Here is a 16,726-nt window from a genome sequence, read left to right on the forward strand (position 1 = left end):
TCATTTTCATACTGAATAGCAAACAGTTGCATTTCCATCTCTTGGCACCACCTAACTTTGAAGCTGAAATACTGAGAAAACAAGGCATTTAACTCTTGCTATGATAAAGAGCTACCCCAATGCAGCACAGGAAAAAAGACACCCTTTGCTCTTCGTCCTTCAGCTGCAGGGGAGTTGGAGTGGTTCAGCAATTTACCATGATAATTTGAGTTTCAGACTTTGTTCCTGGAAAGGGCTGAAGTAGCTACAATAGCTGGTTTTCAGTTGGCCATCAGGTGACAGTCTCAACACAGTCACCGTGCAGGGTTACAATTTTTCCTCCTACCCATCTTCCCCAGGTTTATTTAAAAAAGATCCACAGTTAATGATGATTTCTGCTTAAGAGGAATATATTGATGTTTCCCCCCTCCATTTAAGATATAAACAAAGATACTATTCCTTATTTAGTCTTCTATTTTTTGAGACAAATGCCATGCTCTTCTATAAACCCATTGAAGCCAACAGGTTTTTCTCAGCTTACACCTAGGAATGATTCCAGTTTTCTGTGTGTTTCTCATTGTGCCATTCTGCCTAGGACATAACTGTGGGAAAGAAAAGGACCTTCCACAGCTGGAGGAGAGGGTCCAAGCTATCTGACTGGAAATTCATGTCACTGTCAGTCTGTCAGCTGTTTATCTTCTCACTGACCCAAAGTCCTGGGAGACACCACCTTGTTAAATCTAAAGAATGTTGTGTACCAGAGCCCCATTGCTGGGAAGACTTGACCTTGTGCTACTACAGCATCTAGCAACTAGCTTGTCAGTGGGGGAAAAAACCCAAAACATTCAGAGGGGACAGCAATTAAAAAGATGTAGCACAATAAAGCTCAAGATTCTTGTATGTTCTACACATATAAAGCAGCATTCATCCAAATCTTTTTCTCCTGTCCTACTACTTAATTCAATTTATAATAATGTAGCAATTGCCCAGGAGTGTGAACGTGTTCATATATGGGAAGTAAATTAACTCAGTAAATTTCTGACTAAACCAAGCAAATATATCTTTTTTCTTTGAGAACAGCACCCTCCCTATCCATTATCAAACAAAACATGCCTGTATTAAAAGCTTGCACTTGAGACACTCCCCCTGGTACTACACTATTTGTGACAGAAACACATGAAGTTTATTACAGCAGGGAAGATTATTTCTATCTGCAAGTATTTAGTAGTAGCTTTTTCTTACATACAAATTATGGGTCATTAGCTCCCAAGTAAGCAACATCTGCTCACATACATGGTGTGAATGCACCTTAAAAGGGACAGTGCAAGCACCTGCCTAATGAGGTCATCCTGGGAAATTCATGCAGTCAGGCAGCTCTGATTAACAAGTTTACAGAGAGAGGGGCTGCAGGCAGGCACTTCTCCATCGCTTCTCAGGCTAGGCTGTACAGATGGCATTTTCTCCAAACTGTTTCACTTTGCGTTACAAAGTGTTTAGTATGGAACTTCAACCTATTCTATTCCAGGCTCAACGTACTCCAGAACCTGAAGAAAACCAGTCTCAGGGAAAGTGTTAGAGCAACATTTGCAGCTTTACATTTCAGCACAGACCCTTGAAGGTATCTTCGTATCTGCTCCTTGCCAGAAGAGTTTCAGTGAGGGTTGAGATGAGGATCCAAGCTGATGGATTTCATGTTGGAATTTAGACACCTAGACGTAAAGGTGTCTTATTTTCTCCGTAAGTGATTTGCTTGTGGCATCACAAGTCTCTTGTTACCTAACAGGCAGTACCTCAAGCTCCAGCACAGGCTAAACTGTATTCAGTCTACTGGATGTGCCATAATGAGACAGTAGAACGTCACCAAAACATTGACTCAAGTGGCTGAACATTAGAGGAACCAGTGGTCTATCTCCAAAGGCTGAAGGCAGGTGAGAAAATAATGAAGGTCACCAAAACAAATGGCACAAAGTGGTCACTTGGCTCTGCCTCTCAGCACAGTGTATCAAGGAGCTGGAGAGAGGAAGGGCAGATGTGTCTGGGAGAGTGCAAGAGAACAGCTTCAGCCCAAAAAAAGTAGTGTTGGCGCATTCAAAGGTGTAGAAGCAAAGAAAGGAGTTCAGTAAGTACCAAGCCTTCTGCAAGGCAAGGAAGAAATGATTATTTAATCCCTGGAAGCTGAAAACTTGACCATGCACTTCTGCATTTTTCTGCAGAAGATTGAATATTAAGGTATTAAACAGGAATGTACAGTTATGGACAGAAAAATTTATTGTCTGAAAGAGTTATTCAGAGGAAAGAAAGAAACATCCAAAGAGCTGAATATTACAGAAAATCTGGAGCTGACAGTGAAAAACTAGGATAAAGTTTTATTTCTAAAATGGAAGGCACTGTCTTCCAAATGGATCCTAAACTAATTCCAGTTTCAGTGTATATCACACGTTACTGACATTCCTGATCTGCAGGTGGAGAGGACGTGAGGTGAGCCTGGTAAAGTCTGAAGGAGAGCCATCACAGAACTTGAAGCAGTGAAAAAAAAAAGAAGATTAAAAAAAACCCCCAAAGATAAAAATGCATCCTCAATTAAGTTATAACTCAGCTAGTATGCACAAAGTCAAATGACTTCTGGCTCACTTTCTCAGAGAAAATTAGATAGTTCTGCTCCAAGTAGAAGAAAAATGTATCCTTTTGCAAATGCATTTCTCTGTGTTATGCTTTTAAGTACCAGCTTTTAAATCATGTCTGAAGAGGCCTGGGAAAGCACATTAGCACCTCTCTACAAGCGCTGTTTGAACATGGTTGGCTTGGGGAGAGGGGAATGAAAGACTTCCAGACTCAGTGCAGACAAAGCCCAAAGGCTGTTGGCGCAAGTACAAAGCCAGAATAGTGCTTCAAGAAAATGGAAAGAAAATGCCTTTAAAGAAGAATTCACCAAAATGACATGAAACAGCAAACAGGAGACAGAGCCTTTGAGAGCAGTTTTTCACAATTAGGTCACTGCTCTTTTGTGAATGTTGAAGATGCTCCACAACAGGAGTCAGAGACCTCCTGAAAGCCTGTTCCAAAAACCCTTCTGGATCCCTTGGTTCAGTTTTCACCATTGCAATTATCAGACTGCCAGGGCAACTGATACAGCAAATTGTCTGTTCACTTCCAAAGATGCTCACTGCTGGTCTTACAGAGTTAACGCAGGAGCTCTGTGAAGCAGCAGCTTTGGGCAGCGTGCCTGGAGCAGATCACAACATCCCCTGGGGAAAAGAGAGACTTACCAGCTGTTTTTGAGAGTGGAGAGAGACAGTGCATTGCAAAGTTACCAACTGCATCTGGCATGTCCCTCCTTCTGTGACCATCACTCTCCTTTCCCTGACTCTGGGTTAGCAGAGGGCTTTCCCATGCCCTGTGTTCTAAGGAAGAAGCCAAGGTCTTGTGTGTGTTTCTGGCTTGGTGTTTGCAGCCCCTGGCAGCCAGCTGTCTGACAGAGCCATCCAAGTGAGCACTAGCCAGTAGTTGCACCCTGCACCCAGAAGAAGATTTCACATTTAAAAGTAGCTCCCTGCAGAGGAGGTAAGAAATGTCTGCCAATGTGCAAGAGGAGCAGGTCAGCTCCTGGAGTTTTAGGGAATGTGTTTCCATTTATTTTCTTTCTTCTAGCTTAAATATTTTACTATTTGTAAAAAAGAGAGCATGTGAGCATTAAAAAAAATTGTGTGCCAAGGGGTGCACTTGCATTTACAAGACAGCCTGCAGACAGGTGAGATTGCACCTCAGAGGAAGAGGGATACAGGTTCCCAATCAAAGCAGTCTCTATGCTATGTGGAGCTGGAAGTGAAGCTCGGCACAGGTTTAAGCAGGTCTGTGTGCAGTATGACAGATTTTCCATCCACTTCTCCAATTTACAGTGTAGTTCTGTTTCCTGAAAAATGTTTCAGCAGTCTAGGGGTTTGGTGTGGAGCTTACTGAACAACAAAATTCAGTAAATTGTCATTGTTCTCTGTGTGATTAATAGAGATTAATGCTGATGTATGTACTGGCATGTGACACCATTGTTTCTACAAGGAGCCATTACTCATCAGCTCAACACGTGGGATTAATTGGCTTTGCTTATTACCAGGGAGAAACAAGCAAAAAGGTCAAGTTGCCCTAGCAAAATTATGCACTATCACTTAGTAATATCTCTTCAGTGGGAAATACTCATTGAATTGAGTGAAGACAATTGTTTTTTATTTTCTGTCAGACCAATCCACTTGGTCTGTGTAATTAAAGTCTAAAACAAATGTGTGTACCCTGACAGCCTCTCAGTACCTGTGGACTGCTTTGGCTGTGTACTGACAGTCATGTGCCACAGTAACATCTTTTTTCAGTCTCATTGTTTATTTTACATTAATTCAAGGCATTTCTGACACTGTGTTTTTTGCTGCGAGTTTGATTGTGCAGAAACAAACATTTGGAAACATTTGATGCTTTTTCAGGCCCTACAAAACTACCCTCAGCACAACTGTCTGTACAGACAGGAAATACTCAGCTGAGACCTTTATGCACTTTGAATCGTCTTTTTTTACAGTATTTGTGTGAGAACTCAATCTACCAGTTACAAAGGAAGTGAAATGAATGATGAATGGAGAATGGCTGTGATGCTGAATAGCTGTGTAGAAAAATCTTCCATAACAAAGAAAAAGGGGCAAAGGGAAGGTGTCATATCCTTCCTTTGCACTGCTTCCACAAAATGCAGGTGTGATCTCTAAATAAGCAAATAATAGTAATGTGAAATGTGTGGGCTGTTTTTGTCTGTTTCTAATTGAACAGGAACACCCCCAGCCCACCTCACCCCCCATTATTAAAGGAAATATTGATAAGGAATTGTTTTGCAAGCACTTAGACTTATTTTGCAGAAGTTCTTTGGTGTCAGGATGGGAGGTGTGTCCTAGGGACCTGAAAGTATCCTCCTATCACCACTAGTTGGTGAGAATCAGTGAAACCCAACTGGTCTCTGGTAGTATGGTCTAAGAAACCATGTCACAGATGCAAACCGTAGAAATTTGGCAAGGCCCAAGGCTTTCTAGAAGGTTAAAGATCAGTAAAAATTGTTCAGGATCTTCAGAATTTGCTGCACTAGCCAGGAACAAGAGAGGAAAAGGTGCTCTCTGTACAAGCATGCACATCTTTGAAAGCCTTGAGATCACTTCTGATAGTGTGAAGTCTGGGATATTGTAAGCAGGGAGTGCCAAAAAACCGGGAGGAGATAAACTAAAGCAATATGAGTAACTGCTTATCCACCAGTTTGTTGCTTATACAAAGATAAATGAAGAAAAAGGGATAATTTGTTCCTCTTGAAGCAGAAAAATGACCTTTTTTTGCAGTTCTGGGACAGTATGCTTACAGTGCATTCCAATTTTTTTTTTTTATTCTTGTACATAACAGTTTGTAAAAAGGAAAACTACAGAGGGATTCAATAATTTTTCAAGAAGTTATTGGAAAAACTGAACCATGTTTCAAAAAACAAGACCCAGATTTGTGTTGTAAAACCCAGTATTTTACCTTCCACGGAAGTGGTGACTTCCAGAGCAGATGTAGCAGAATTCTGATGAATTTCACTGCTGTCCTGGTTCTGGCCAGGACAGGGTTGATTTCTGCAGTAGGCAGGAGAGGGCTTGGCTAGGACCTGGAGATTATTCTACACCACCTCACCTCATTTTTCATATTGGGGAAGCATGGAGTGGTTGGGTTGGATTCCATGGTGAACATTTGGCATGTGAATCACTCTGTCTCTCACCTGTACGCTTTTTGTTATTAATATTGTCACCATTACTGTTCATTTGCTTCTCTCATTGTTGTTTCCAGTAAATTGTTCTCATCTCAAGCCATGATCTTTGCATTTTGTGTCTCCAGGCCTGCTTTCCCCAGATGACACGGGAGAATTGGAGGGGTAACGGGAAGTGAGAGAGGGGCACGAGTGGGGCGTGGTTTAAATTCCTAAACCGCAACAACTGTAAATACAAACAGTCATGGTAAGGCTTTGTGAAGCTTCTGAAGCTAGAAAAAGTAATTTTTATTTCCAGTATTTTGGTGTAATTTTGTCACAGAAAGAAGACCATCTATTTTTCCTTTGAAACGCAATGTTCTTTCAGAGCCACAGAATTTAACTTAAGAATAAAACAGTCAATAATGCAAAGTACAGAGATGCCATGCCTTTCTGAGTACCCCTTTTTGTCAAGGTTAATAGATAAGAGCAACATTACAAAACAAACAGCTCTGGGAAAACGTGTAATACAGATTATTCAGACAAAGCAGACTGAAATGGTCATCTTATATGAACTCCTTCTGTAATTATATTTGGAGTTATTTGTAGAATATTTTATGAGAATGTCCACTGAATCTTCATCTCAACATCATTTACTAGGGTTAAGGGATGATCACACATCTTTTATAAATAAATTTAAACATTATAAATGGATGGTGGAAGTAACCACTTGCAGGTTGGCAGGGACACTAGAAGAGACATTTGTTAAATAACATGCATTCTTTTACACTTTTACTAATTGTCTAGAGAAGAGAACAAAGAATATATTAATTGAAGTCACATATATATTAAATTGAGGGAAATTACTAATACAAAGAAGACATGAAAAAATTAGGATGGAACTCACCCAGAAAAAAAATACAGGGACAAAGTGAGAAAATTAGATACTATTTATGGATTAAAATGCAATCAAAATGAAAAGCTATTCTAATTCACAAGGGGATAGAAAAATCTAAGACGTGCTATCAGATAAAACTGTGAAGAAACAACATGGAAAGAATCTTAGGGGGCTGCACTTTCAATGCAGGATAACAAGGTAAAATAGACAGAGAAATGTATAATGAGACTAGAATATATAGATGAAATCTTTTCACAGGCACACCTGGAATAGCCTGTTCACTTCTTTATGAGATGAGGAAGATCTGATGAAAGACAGAGAATTCAGATCAGCACAGCAAATGGATTCATCAAGGTCCAAGATTTGATTTATGAGAAAGAATGAAGAGACTTTAAAATGTGTTAGATGATTAGTTAGATTAAGAGACAAGTACAGCCTAGGAACAAAGCAGCAGTCTTGAAATGCATAAAACCTATAAATAATGTTGATAAAGAGACTTCACTACCTAATTCAAAGCAAACATAAATGGTTTAAGTAAAGAGGAGGTCAGACTATATGTCAACAGCCCTTTTCCTAACAGCACACCATTAACTTGCACAGTGATCTTGCAGGAGACATAATGGAAGAAACTCCACTTGGCCCATTGAAAACCCAAGAAAAAAATGTGCAAGAGAGGACAGCTGGGAGTGGGCAGCTTCAGCTGCCCAGCTGGAAGGGTCTGATGTCCTCTTGCCCTTCCTCAGCCTTTCACTTCTCTCCAGAGGGGCATCTGGCAGTAGTGAGCCAGTTGTATGTGTAGAGCCTGGCTGGTAGTATCCCTATGCCCCTGCCCTGTCCATGGCTGGATAATTGCTTCTCACTCCCTGTGAGGCTCTTTTGGGCTTGAATTAGTTCCCATCCCATCAGAAGTCAGTCTTTCCCTTGCTTGGTTCCAGTCTTTCCTGGACAAGCGATGAGTCTGTGCCAGAAGAATGGTGCTGCTTGTTTCACAAATCCAGCTTTGCCAAACCTGACCTGTCCAGAAGATGTCCATGAGAGTTTTCTAGCCTGGCAAGTACAAGAGCATCGGTGGGAAAGGTGTCAGCTGGGAGTGAGAAACCCTAACAGGGCAGCTGCAAAGCTGAAACCTCTCCCTGGGAGGAAGTGCAGTTTTGTGTCATGTTTCACAGAGCAGAAGAGAGCAGCAGGTAAGATTTGAATGGCAGATTTGGGGAGCAAGGAGTAACACTTGGCAACCCGGCAGTGAAGAAAAATTGATGTTAAATTTCTTGGCATTAATGTCCTGCTGAGATGTTAAGCCATATGGCATCAAAAAGCAAGTTGTTGGGAGGTAATGCCTGCTCTGTCCACCTCTCTAATACAGGGAGATATTTTCCTCAAACTCAGTTTTCTCTCCAGGTTGATGTTTCCACACCAGCCCTGTGATAAAGGAGCATTTGCTTATTAACATGGATGTCCAAATTTCATGTACAACATTCCCCAGCACACAGGCCCTGTTTCCCCAGACCAGCTCTTCTGTAGCTGCTGGTAAGGATATCATGTTATTCATTAAACCTTTTATTAGTGTGCTGCTGTCTAACATTTCATTGTCTAACAGCACCCACTGCGTTAATGGTCACAGAGTGTAATGTTGGATGTGCACGGTGGGAAATAACGCACATAACACAGGCAGGAGGGCAATTGATTGGACAGTTTAATCTCATGGTTTATTCCCCTGCTGCCACTGGGAAGTCAATATCATTGAGTGAATGTGCCAAGGCATCATCTTGTGAGAAAACTTGTCTTTGGTGGGATTTGAAGAAGTGATGAGAAGTAAAGAGAACACTAAAAGTGAAACAATACTTATATAAAACTCTGTCAGACCTGAATTAGTCCCACCAGGTTTGCGAGTAGATAATGGTTTCAGGCAGCACATGCCTACAGTAGCACTCAGTGCCTTCAAGCTTCGTTTGCTGGATAAATTAAAACACAGTGACCTTTCAATGTTTTCTCTAGCTAAGCCTGAATCAGAATCCCAAACTCAAACACCCCCAAATGTTGGAGACATTTGGATCTTACAGACAGATTAGCTAGGTAGTTGGGGATAAGTTTAGATGTTTGTGGAGGAGGGAGAAGAGGGAGAAGAAATCTTCCAGTGCGTCACAGCCTGCACAATTGCAACATCTGCATGGTGTGCTTGTAAGGAGGGGAGCATGACTAACTGAGACAGAAAAGAAGGAATAGGTGAATATGGGCAAGGGATAAAGTCTTCCAGGCACTGGGAAGAGAAGTTTTTGTGGGGCACTGCATGTACCCAACAGCATCACTTCTGGAGTCCTGTTTTCTTTTCTTGGCTTTGTGCTACCAGGGAGAACCTGGAAAGCTGGAAGCAAAACCCAAGAGACAAACAATTAAAGGTGTGTCTCCTACAAAAGCCTGAGAGTGAAGAGCACAAAAGATTGAAGTGTTTGTGACAATCTGGGCATACGAAGAGTACAAACAGCAAGGTTAGTGGAAGCTGGCAAAGCGGAACCCTAAGAATTATTGCTCAGATATTGCAAGGAAAAGCTTCCTGGGCATCAGTTTGCTGGATGTTATTCCAGCAAAACATTACTCTAGGGAAAAGGATGCTGTAGCATCCACAGGGCACTCCCCCACTCCACACCCTCATCTGTGAGATGCAGAATCAAAACCCAGTCAGAAACCATGGCAGGACACAAGGTTTGCTGTGCTGGGTATGGCAGCAACGCAGCTAAATGCCTGGAAAGGCCCCCGTGATGTTAGAAGCAAGCGTGCCGCAGGGCATCCGTGAAGCAGGGTCCATGTGGGGACAGCTGGGCAGGCTGGTCCCCATGTGTCACAGCAGTGACAGACCCTGTGCCAGAGAACAAAACCCCTCCTGCTGCACGAAGCAGCCCCTGCAGTGATGGTGGAGAAGTGAGTCAGTCCATGACTCCTCTGGCACCCTTGCAAAAGGTGGCAGAAAGAAGGGGCATGAAGCCCAGTGGGAACTGCTCCCCAGTGGAGGGATGCATGGAGCACAGGTGAAGGTACTCACTTAGCAAGGAGGGGCTCCCACTATGGAGGCTTTTCCTATAGAAGACTCAAGTCCATGCCCAGGCTTACAGGCATTGAGATTCTCAGTGAAAAAAGTGGCTAGAGAAAACAGAATAAAATTCAAATCAATTATGCTGTTCAAAGTCAGTCTCTAAATTAATCCAATTACGGTGCAGCAATCTTTGCTTAATGCCCAGAAGCCAGAAATGATGGTTAGAGCAGTCGTTGGGGAAATCAGTTGATAATGACAATAACCAACAATGGAAGATGCTATTCTGAAAGTAAAGTGGGGGAGTGGGGGGGGGGAGAGGGGAGAGAAAACACTCTATTATTCAACCTTCACTCAAAGTATATTGCTTAGCTATTACAGGCTAATGCACCAGAGCTAACCAAGCACAGTGCTGCCTCCAGGTCTCAGCAAGGATGAAGTTGAAACTTGCTTATCGTTCTTTACTGAGGAAAGCTCCCAGCACTGTTATTATGGAAGTACAGCTCTTAATAACCATTGCACAGCTGTGTTCTGGAACAGTTTGCCCACACAATGTCTCTGCCTCTGTCAGGCAGGCTGCTAAAAGCCTATTTTTATATTTTCACAATTTATTCTTCAAATCAACTTGGTGCAGAAGCTCAGCTTCAGGGCCTTGATGTTTTTCATAGAATGATAGAATAGTCTGAGTTGGAAGGGACCTTGAAAGCCCATCTAGTCTAATACCCTCCCTTCATTGAGCAGGGACATCTTCAGCTAGACCAGGTTGCTCAGAGCACTGCTCAGTCTGGCCTTGAATGTCGCCCAGGATGTGACACAGCTTCCTTGGGCAACCTGTTCCAGTGTTTCACCTCTCCCTCCATAAAAAATTTCTTCCTTATATCTAGTCTGAATTTACCTTCTTTTAGTTTACAACCACTACCCTTTGTCCTGTCCCAGCAGGCCCTGATAAAAAGTCAGTTCTCACCCTTTTTATAAGCCCCCTTTAAGTATTGAAAGGCTGCAATGAGGTCTCCCTGAAGCCTTCCCATCTCCAGGCTGAACAATGCCAGCTCTCTCAGTCTGTCTCCACAGGAAAGATGTTCCATGTTTGCAGCTCTCTTCTGGACTTGCTCCAACAGGTGCTGAGGACCCCAGAGCTGGGTGCATCGCTCCAGCTGGGCTCTCACCTGAGCAGAGCAGAAGGGCAGAATCCACTTCCTTGCCCTGCTGCCCACACTGCTTTTGATGCAGCCCAGGACAGCATTTGTTTTCTAGACTGCAAGTGCACGTTGCTGGGTCATGTCCAGCCTCTCCTCCACCAGCACCCCAAAGTTCTTCTTGGCAGGGCTGCTCTCCATCTCTTCATCCCCCAGCCTGTGTTGGTACTGGGGTTTGCCCTCACGCAGGTGCAGCACCTCACAAAATTTTTAACGTGGGTTAGGCGTCTAGCTTAAAATGTGAAAAGACAGAGGAGGAGCAGATGCAAACAAGAATAATATACTCTTGTTTTAATCAGTCAGTCTGTGTGCACACAGGCAGCCAGCTGAACTTGGGCCTCTCGAAGGCACCGATGAAGAACTGCGTTGATAGTCTCAAGATGGGACATTAGAAATATTTTAAAACATTTGGCCCAAAATGCCAAGATAATGGGAACAGCAAATGGAAATTCTGCTGATTGCCCTAGATGATTTCCACTCAGAACCTGAATCTCAGGTAGTCTTTATGGGGGCAAGAACTGTCTGAAATAAAGGATACTCATGAGTTTTGTGAGGGACTCGTATTCACGCCACTCCATTGAAGTCACTTGTGTGTGGCATGATTTGCAACCCTCTCACCCCAAATATTCTGAATCTTGGTCTAGTTTTCTTGTTTTGTAGGATACTTTATAGCAAGATTTCGTCTTTGAGCTGTAGCTCCTCTCTTCAAACTGCATCATTCAGATCCTCTCTGCTGGAAAACAGATGCACCCTCCCGTGCCCAAGCTCACACACCAGAACATAAAGAATATATTTATAAGATATTCAAATCTGAAAATGCTTGGATATAATTTCTGAGGCAGTATCCTTGTTACCACTGGAAGAACCTGTTCCCAACATTGCAGCCCACATGTTCCTCAGAAAACATTTCTTTTAGCTGTGTCAAAAATTCACAAAAGATTTGAAGGAATCTCATTTCAACTCAGTGGGAAAATCTCATATTGTTTACCTCATTACACCTCACTACCTCAAGACTACTATTATTATTCATATCCCCTCACATTCAAAATTGCATGTAAACCCCCACGAAGCTGTGAGCTTAGCTTAAAAATCATCAGTTATACTTGTGGCTGAGCTGCTGAGCTGTTTCACAGTGCAGCCAGGACATGATTTCAAAGTTTGCTTCACAACCTGAAGGAGTAGAGAAGAAAATTCACATTTTCTTAAAGTACCAATTGAAGTTCCTGGAGTTCACAGAGCCTACTGTTTTAAATGGAAAGAGAATTGGTAACAGCCAGTAGCAGAAATGTGTCACAGGAGTGCTGCAGCAGTATCTACAGTTACAAAGGTATTAAATGATAATGATCAGCTAAATATCTCTCAGGAAAGCCAAGTGAACATCATAGCATGAGAGCTATGAGCAGCGAGCCTTCAGTGTCATGTTAGGAAACCCTGCACGATGAAAGCAGCTCTTCCTTTGTGCTCTCTAGGTTTCCAAATACTTCCACAATGACCCAGAAGAGGATCCTGAATTACATTCTTATTTCTGATCTGAAAAGTGGTCCATAATAGCTTCCAGAGATGCCAGAGAGCACCTCCTCAGCCCCCGTGAGCTCCTTGGAGGGCTCCAGGGTTTCCATCAAGGGAGACACAGCAGTTTCAACCAGGCAGGACCTGTTTCTCTGGGAGCTCCGTGGTGTCCCACAGCTCTTTGCAGCACAAAGCCAAGCAATGGGGGGATATAAGAAAAACAACACATTTTGTGCCCCTAATACCAAGACCTGGATTCCAGATGAGGCTGCTGGGGGATGGAGCTCATGTTGACTGCAAGGACCTTCTTCACCCAAACCCAGGCAGAGACCTGCACACAGGGGCTGTCTCATAAAATTATAGAATAGTTTAGGTTGGAAAAGACCTCTTAGCACATTGAACCTGTTAACCCAGCACTGCCAAGTCCACCACTGAACCATGCTTCCTGGTGCCACATCCACGTGCTTTTTGGACACTTCTCTCTGGACAACCTGTTCCAATGCCTGACCATCCTTTCCGTAAATAATTTTTTCCTAAGATCCAAGTAAACCTCTGGCACAACTTGAAGTACATTACTCTTGCCCTATCCCTTGCTACTTGGGAAAAGAAACCACCCTCCACCTGGCTACAATCTCCTTTCAGGCAGTTGTAGAGGGGGATAAGGTCCCCTCTGAGCTTCCTTTCCTCCAGACTGAACACCCCCAGCTCCCTCAGCTGCTCCTCATCAGACTTGTGCTCCTTGTGACCCTTCCCCAGCTTCTTTTCCCTTCTCTGGACACGCTCCAGCGTCTCAATGACCGTGCTGTAGTGAGGGCCCCGAAATGTCCTGCTCCAGGCTGCTCCAGGGCGGTTGCAGTCCGAGGTGAGTGAGCTGCAGCAGAGTTGCAATCTGTCCCTCCCCAGCACTCTTGTTATTGTCAAAAGCGCTCGGTTGTCCTCGCACCAGCTCGGTGGGCCGAGGTGAGGCTGCGCTGTGTCGAGAGCTCAGCGTGGCACAGGGGTGTATGAAATCTATTAACTCTGGGGAGGAAGCTGAAGGCTGCAGGCAGTCCCGTAATGAGGCAAACGATATAAGCTGGGGATAAAACAGGAATTACTCACGGACTTATTCCTCAGCACGTCCACTGCGGCTGTTAGTGCCTCGCAGATGTCAAATGCAGGCAATTAAGAGTTACGTAAGGCCACAGCTGAAATTCAGCCCTGCTGTGCCCCAGTCTGCACCTACGGGCCCCCTGCTGTAAGGGAGCAGCCCAGGGGCTCTGCTTGGTGCCCTGTGCATGGGGTTCAAGCTACAAGGACAGCAGTAGGTGTTGGGCTGATACTGCCCTAGACACGTTCTGTAGAGGAGAATTTCTAACCTAAGGAACCTTGCTTCTTTCCCCTTACAGACTGAGGGCCCTCTCATGTAAGGAAACAGCATCCAGCCTTTGTTCACCTTTCCTTGCCTGATGGGTATGTTCAGAGGGATGCACACCAAGCATAGCCCCTGTAGTGAGAGGAATTCTGGTAATGCACAACTTTCAGACTCTTGAATTTCTTTATTTTCCATCCCACAGCCCACCAGGGGTCTGCTTCCACCTCCTTAGCTGTTTTAGGAATTTAAAAAAAGAAGAGAGATTTAAAATGCCCAAACCCAAAGGACTGAAAAGTGTCTTGGGCTGCTGCTGAGCCAGCTGCAGGGGAAGATGTCCTTTGTGCTAGCAAGCCTTTTGAAAGCCTTTTCCACCATTGAGGGAAAAGTGATGGTCAGTGAAGTAGATGGATGCTGGAAGATGCACAGCTGCTGTTGTGAGGTAGGCTCAGAGGTGACCCAGCTTCCACACGGAGCCCTTGGAGGGAGGAGACCCAAAGAGGATGCAGCTGATGGCTCTGTCTGTCCTGAGGACTCGGCACAGGGCTGCTGTGCACATGAGTCCTATGGTGGGGTTCTCCCCTGGTCTGAGAGGCTGCCTGAGAGCTTGGATCCAAGGACAGAAAGCAAAAAGCAGAGGAATCAGACGGAGTGTTCTTCATTTGGTATTCAGTGTCAAGGAAAAGAAAGCTTTTCTGTGGGTTGCAGCTATAAGGTTATGAGAGACAAAGCAGAATTATTAAAACATTTATTCACTCAAGGACATGTTGAGCTCTCTGAGGACCAAACCCATCCACTTAATTAAAACAGAGAATCTCTCAAGCACTATTTGTATTGGAACTAAGTGACATATTTAATACTTATGTCCTGAAAGGGTCATACATATCCATAGGTAGGTCTGAAAAGATAAGAAGCTTTTCTGACTTGCTGTGCTCCCTGCCAGAAAAGCACCAATGCCTGGCCTGAAGACAGCATGGGGAGCAGGCTGTTGCCTATGAGCTTTGCCCCTTACAACTGATCAATAGCAGTGACAGTTTGTGCAAGAACAGCTTGGTTGTTGTGAAGGAGCAACAACATCCAAAATCTGACAGGCAAACAGTCTTGGGGACTTAGAAATGTTGGTCTCCTGTAGAGAAGGGAAAGGAAGGAGGACCCAGCTCTTCTGACACTCCTTGGTCAAGGTTTCTCCTCATGATTACTGTCAGTAATACCTGTCACTGCAATGCACTTTTTCAAGGCTTCCCCTGGCAGATGTACCAGGGACAGAGAACTGCACTGCTCTAAGAGCAGACTTAGAGAAGGATGGGTGTTTTGTCATTGCCTATTAAACCTACATGGCTTTGCAATATGGTTACTGTCTGCCAGCTCTGGTGAGAGTTTGGCTCTCAGGAAGGATGGCAGTGGTGCCTCAGGAGGAAGGTCTGCCTCTATTCTGCTTCCAGTCTCCTGGTGAGACACACTGACTCATGGAGGACTGCTCAGTGGAAGAGGACAGCACATGGACACAGCTGTCCATCCCAAGGATGGGGCAACAAAATGCACTTTTACCTCTGTTGTTTCAGGTTAGCATCTGCTCTACCTTTAAAGTGGCTCTAAACCCACCCAATGGCTAAATCAGTCCAGCTTCATCTTGGGATGGAGATGTTTAGAAGTTCCATACATACTTCCATCTACCAGATATAGCTCCTTGTCTTTTCAGGGAGCAGAGCTATGATGGAGTGTAGAAAGAAGAGAATTAATCATCCTCTGCCAAGGGAGCTCTGACTCATGGGGTGGCAGCACAGGCTCTGTGGGCATGAGACCTGCAAGGCTGAGAACTCCAGGGGGTTTCAAATGGGCCTGTGCAAGTCAGCGATGTCAAGTACTGCAAACACATCAAACCCACCCTCTGCTCAGTGCACACGACAGAATCAGAGTCAAAATCAGCCCCCATCTCACCAAGTAAATGATCTGAGTGCTCTGGGGTTGGGGTCTATGCCAACCCCACCTCCTTTGGGATCAGGTCACGGGACATTTCTGCCACTCTCCAACAAAAAGAGAAAGTCACGAAGAATGAGAGGAGTGAAAGGAATAATTTGCTGTACCAGAAATAGAGTTTGCACAAAAGAGGGCTTGGTTTATAGCTCATGTCTGTTTCTCCACAGTTCTAGCAATCCTGTGTTCCAGGTGCCTAACATCCTTCTCAAATCCTGTTCCCAAATAGAATCTCAAGTGGCTCAAAATCCCATCACATATTTATTAAAATCCACACTCTCATTGACGTGTGGTAGGGGATTGATTCCCACTACAGTGCCTGGTTCTGGACTTGAAAGAAAACAAGCTTCTGGAATCATGAAGCCCATCCTTGGAGACATCCATACACTGACATGGACCTGAACAGATGACCCTCCCTGCTTGAGCAGAGGATTAGACCAGATGACCTCCAGAGGTCTGCTCTGACCTCAGCCATTCTGTCATGCATATATTGATGACAAGACTTGCTCTTGCCTTGGAGGAGAAAGTCAACAGGATTCATGTGGGCCCTGATGAGATCCAGGAAAACAGATGGCCTGGTTCTTGGGGACAATGACTTGACAGCTTCTGGGAATGACTGAGTTGATCTTCATGGGAGGCAAAACCAGAAGCAAAGGTTTTTCCATTTATAGTTATGAGCACTGTATGACAATGAGGAATAAATTCCTAGAAGAAAGATTTTTTTTTTCCACATGGAAGTACTCACCCAGCCTACAAAGAGGCAGTATTTTCACTTATCTGTATTATTTGTTACTGCTGCTACTACAGGTCATTTTCTCTCTCTCTCTCTCTCTCTCAAAGCCAGGTCAGCAGAAGGAGCACAGGACATGCAGCTGCAGCCTATCAGTACAGGTATGTATACAGGCTGTAGGTGATACTGTCTGGGGGATTGGATACTGCTGCCTCCTATTTCTGGGAGTGGGAAGGGAGAGGAGGCTAAGCCAGGTGCTGGGCTCCAAACACTTCTGAAATGACAACAGAAGGTGGGATTGGATAGGAAAAACAAATATATAAAAAGCTT

General features: G+C 44.0%; 1 long non-coding RNA gene across 1 annotated transcript; it reads left to right on the forward strand.

The window, feature by feature from the left end:
- Positions 1–1,080: 1,080 nt before the first annotated feature.
- LOC107200109 lies at positions 1,081–16,555 on the forward strand. The gene is made up of 4 exons (XR_004495894.1): positions 1,081–3,540; positions 5,863–5,981; positions 8,010–8,138; positions 16,507–16,555. It is a non-coding gene; the product is annotated as an uncharacterized LOC107200109 (long non-coding RNA).
- The last annotated feature ends 171 nt before the right edge of the window (positions 16,556–16,726 follow it).

Source organism: Parus major, chromosome 2, assembly GCF_001522545.3.
Source record: "Parus major isolate Abel chromosome 2, Parus_major1.1, whole genome shotgun sequence".
NCBI classification, from domain to species: domain Eukaryota; kingdom Metazoa; phylum Chordata; class Aves; order Passeriformes; family Paridae; genus Parus; species Parus major.